Source organism: Gorilla gorilla, chromosome 8 (genome assembly GCF_029281585.2).
Source record: "Gorilla gorilla gorilla isolate KB3781 chromosome 8, NHGRI_mGorGor1-v2.1_pri, whole genome shotgun sequence".
NCBI classification, from domain to species: domain Eukaryota; kingdom Metazoa; phylum Chordata; class Mammalia; order Primates; family Hominidae; genus Gorilla; species Gorilla gorilla.
Window position 1 is genome coordinate 17619409 of NC_073232.2, and position 4963 is coordinate 17624371.

Here is a 4963-nt window from a genome sequence, read left to right on the forward strand (position 1 = left end):
TTAGTCTTAAAATTTTAAAAAGTGACAACCAAAAGCAATTTTTTTTATTAACAGCAAAGCAAAGCTGCGTAGCGTCACCAGGAGACAAGAAAATAACTTTGGCATTTCTAGGCCCTCGGCTTCCACCTGGAGTTGGGTCTGTGTGGGTTTGTTCTGCTTCAGGCCTGTGCCTCAGGTGTTACTCCTGTGACTGGCAGGAGGAAGGTGACAAGTTTAGGTTACCATAATGAGTAATGACGGCGATCAGTCAACTGTCTTCCCTCTTCCTAAAAACAGTCGAGTACTTAAAATGCCAATCTGAATTGCAGGCAGTCCTCACCACCATAGACTTAGCAAGGAACCAGACCCACAGTGCCTTAACCCCAGGTGTGTTTATAGCAACATCAATGGTCATGAGCTGTTTCTCAGATGTTAAATTCTGACATTATTCAGAATTGGATGAGTAGAATGCCAATAACATAATTTACAATGCATTACACAATGTACACACTGCCTCAGGAAGACAAAGCTCACTTGAAGAGTATCCCCTAGGTCATGGCCTTGCTCCTGCTCTGGGGGAAAAGAATCCAGGCCCCTCCACGCGAGTGTGGGCACGGGGGAACTGAAGTGCTTGTGTTTCTGTACTAGATCTCTGTGGGGGCAGGAACAGGAGCCACGGGTGGGACCTTGAGCACTCATCGGGTCACCTTCGAGGTGGACAAGAATGAGAACATCACCCATCACTGTGGTGAAGGGCATTGAGCTTTCAGAAAATGTGATTGATTGAATGAAGGAATCCTCTCCATCTGGTTCAAAGTCTCAGTGGTATTCTGATGCTTATGATGCCTTGGTTTCTGATGAAGAATTGAAAAGAAGAGTAGCTGAGGAGCTAACATTGGAACAAGCCAAGAAACAAACTGAAGATCAGAAACAACTAAAGCAAGCCACAGAGCTGGAAAGAGAGAGGGCTGCTGCCAATGGGCAGTTAACCAGAGCCATCCCTCGAGAGAGGGTATCAAGCCAGGAGGAAGGCGCTAAGGCAATGCACCTGGCTAGGCGGCTGGAAGAGAAAGACCGAGTGCTAAAGAAGCAGGTTGCATTCTGCAAAGTGGAGCTGGCTAGACTGGAGGAGAGGAGCTCAGAGTTCTACAAAATCACCACTGAACAATATCAGAAAATTGCTGAAAAGGTGGAGGCACGGTTCAAGTGTATGAGTCTCATCCAGTCTATGCTGACCTCCAGGCCAAAATTCTTCAGTGTTACTACGAGAACACCCACCAGACCTTCAAATGCTCCACTCTGGCCAGCCGGTATATGCACTATGTCAATCATGCCAAACAGAGCATGCTTGAGAAAAGAGTATCAACAACTTTTAGAATAAGCAAAACACCTTCAACGTTAATTTCAGAGAGGGAATATTTTTTTTCCTAGTAAGAAAATAACCCATTTAAAGAGACGAGCACTAATGAGAAGACCACTCAAAAGAGACAGCGGACAATGGATCCAACAGAATCATACCACATTTCCATTGGCCGCAATTTGAAGGGCGGCCAAAACCTAGATCAGGATCAGTCATCAAAGGATGCTCTTCAGTATTAGTAAACCCCTCTTATGATGACTAAAAGAGAAGGGCGGCCCTCTCCACCTTTTGGTACTTTCTATTCAAATTCTACTGAACATAAAATGTTTATCTTCTAAGCAAGCCCCATCATTTGGTGAACCTCCACCGTAACAAAGTGTGATGGGGTGAGGTGGGGGTGTGGGGCTAAAGTAATTGGAGTGTGGAGAGGAGAGCGCCAGAAAACATAGCTCTCAGGGCAGCAGTGCTGGGTGGAATTGTCTAGGCCGTGGCATGTTGGTTTTCTTGCTTTTTCTTTTTACCTTTGATTACATAAGAGTGATTTCATTTTAACTTTTGGTGATCATGAAAGCAAGGAAACAAAAAGGAGAGATGATGTACCTCTTTTACAGGACTAATATGTGTGATTAGAAGTGAAATAAGGTATTTTTATCAATATAAAGGCAACCTTGGCTTATATAACGTCTATCGTGAATACTGACATCTTTACTTCACTCACTACCAATAATAAATATATTTTCTGACAAAAAAAAATTTTAAAAAAGTACCCCCTAAAGAGAACAATTGTGTTATCCCAATCAACAAGAGGCAAATGATTTAATAAACAGTGCCAGCTGTCCCCCATTGGAACCCACTAAGTGCCAGATACTGCCTCTGACAGCTCAGCTTCACTTTTGTTAGAGTGATCTTCCTAAGCAGAGAATCTGAGGATGATCATTTTCCTGCCTGATGCCATTCTTTGGGACATGAGTCTAGCCCATCCTGCCCATGTCTTTGGGACATGAGTCTAGCAGTCTAGCCCATCCTGGCACAGGAAATGTTCTTCTGGATCTGATGGCTTCCTACCTGTCCACTGTCTGGAGTCGAACTCTTCCTCCCTGCTCCTCACACTCTCACTGCACCTCTCCTCCCTGGTCAGACTGCCTGCTTGCAAATCTTTGGCATATGGTGTCTGGCTTGCCTCTCGGACTTGCTCTTGATGTCCTCTCTGTGTTGACAAGCCACCCTCCCACCACACCCCCAGTCCCATCCCTCTTTCCAAATACCAGCTTCTTCTTTAGATGTCATCACCTCCACAACACCTGCCCTGAACATTTCTTCTCCCCAAGAACAATTCAGGTTTTGTTCTAAGATGTTTCTGCTCTTTAGTCACCACCACCTCCACCATCTCCAGGGCACTTACCACAGGGTAATAGAATTGATTGCTTTCCTGTGAGTCTTCCCAGACAGACTTCATGTTACTTAAGGGCATGGTCTATGTGTCATTAGTGTTTGACATATAGAAAAATTCAATAAATATTTGTCAATTAAATCTTCACAAGAACTTATTCAAGAGATATATTATCATCCTCACTTTATGGCTTTATGGATGTAGGAACTTGAACATAGTAAGACTGAAAAACATCTTCCAAGTTATGCAGTGAATGGGTGGCAGAGATTAAATTAAACTAAGATTTATTTAAACGCACAGCCCATTGGTTTTTAAGAAGCCACAATTGGCTTCTATGTTTAGAGGCAGCTGAACACATACAAATTGGTTATGATAAAACAGTGTGATTATTCAGAGAACTGGTCTTAATTTTGTAAATAGAATCTAATTGATTAAATGAATAAACAATGGTTATGTTTCAAGTTGACTAACAAAAGATTGTTAAGCTTAGATTGAATCTGACTGTGACATGTTACAAATGAAATTATAGAATGTCAGTGAAGAGTCTCTATAGGAAAAGGTTTAGCATTCATCTTGTGATAATAGAGCATTTCTACTCAAAAGAAGGCTTATTCCTACCTCTAACTTGCTATTCTCTATTGAGCAATGAGTTGGATGGCTTCAAATTCTTCCAAGTCAACTTGCAAACTGAAGCTTGGAGTTGGGTGATGGTGTGACGGATTGAGCAGGAATTGAGGGCTGGGACTCTGAAGCGAGAAATTGAGGGTCGGATGTGGAGGTGAGGGACCTCTTACCAACAGAAGTCCTGAATGGCTATTCTTGGTCCAGCATTCAATCTCTGGCTACCTCTTTATTCTGAGTGATACAAGAATTTGACCTCTTGTTTTCCCTTGACTTTGTTATGTCCTTTGCTTTCAATCTCTTTCTGATCCTTGGGAATTTGACTATAGCCTTAATAATAAACAGAACAGATTTTTTTTAAAAAAGATTCATTTCTACAACCCTGCCCCTTCCCTTTTTATTTTTCCACTTAGATTTAGTAGGTAAAAGATACATGGGGGAAAGATGGGTGTGTCTTTGGAAATAAAAAAGATGAAAGTAAAATTCCTTTTATTTCAATGTCATCAAGCCAGCTGTTTTGACAGTGGGGATGAGATAGAGCTCTGCCATGGGAACCTGGGAGCTGTGATGGAGTGAACCAGAGAGAAATATCTCACCAATTAGAAGCAGTAAAGAAAAGATAAGAGTGTAGAGGAGGTGAAGAGCCCTTCAGAAACCATTCTGGGCTATCACTAGGGTGAAGAATAAGATATGGGTGAGACCTACCAAATAATAAAGGAGCTTTTAGTGGTGGGGAGGAAGGAGAATGAACAAGAGAGATGAATCCTATTCTATAGCAATGGGGGAAAAAAGGGTGTTCCTACGGGGAACTACTTACCTTTTTTTTTTTTTTCTTGAGATGAAGTCTCGCTCTGTTGCCCAGGCTGGAGTGCAGTGGTGTGATCTCAGCTCACAGCAACCTCTGCCCCCAGGTTCAAGCAATTCTCCTGCCTCAGCCTCCTGAGTAGCCGGGATTACAAATGCCTGCCAACATGCCTGGCTAATTTTTGTATTGTTAGTAGAGACAGAGTTTTACTGTGTTTGCCAGGCTGGTCTTGAACTCCTGAGCTCAGGTGATCTGCCCGCCTCAGCCTCCCAAAGTGCTGGGATTCCAGGCGTGAGCCACCACATCCGGCCTGGAGACTACTTTCTTATGATGGTGTTTCCTGGAGCCTTCCAAATGAGGGTACAAATTAATGGGTCTCATATTTTAGCACATTTCTTACCTGGGAAGTTGCTAAAATGAAGATTCCCAAACTTTACCCATAAAGTTTTTAATTCAGTTTTGGATAGGTCAGTGGAGCCCAAGAATCTGAATTAAAAAAAAAAAATACCCCTGATAATTTGAGTATAGGTGGCTAATGTTCCATAATTTGAAACACATTGGCTATTCCTGTTTTTGAGATTCAGAGTAAGTAACTTTGTGGCCTAAAATAGTCATATGACCTTATGCTTTTCTTTAATACATAAAGTTACAGTCTATTAATTAAACAATAGCATTTAATTTAAAATATATACTGCGAACAAAAGACCTATTTTTGTACATCTTAAGCAGATATCATTTATCTTATTGTTGAAAGTTCTATGGTAATGTTGTGCTTTTTCTCCAAATAATTGGCATTGTGACATCCCTC

The 4963-nt window shown here is 41.9% G+C and overlaps 1 pseudogene; it reads left to right on the plus strand.

The window, feature by feature from the left end:
- The first annotated feature begins 233 nt into the window (after positions 1 to 233).
- Positions 234 to 1410, plus strand: LOC101138513 (MICOS complex subunit MIC19-like; annotated as a pseudogene).
- Positions 1411 to 4963: the final 3553 nt, after the last annotated feature.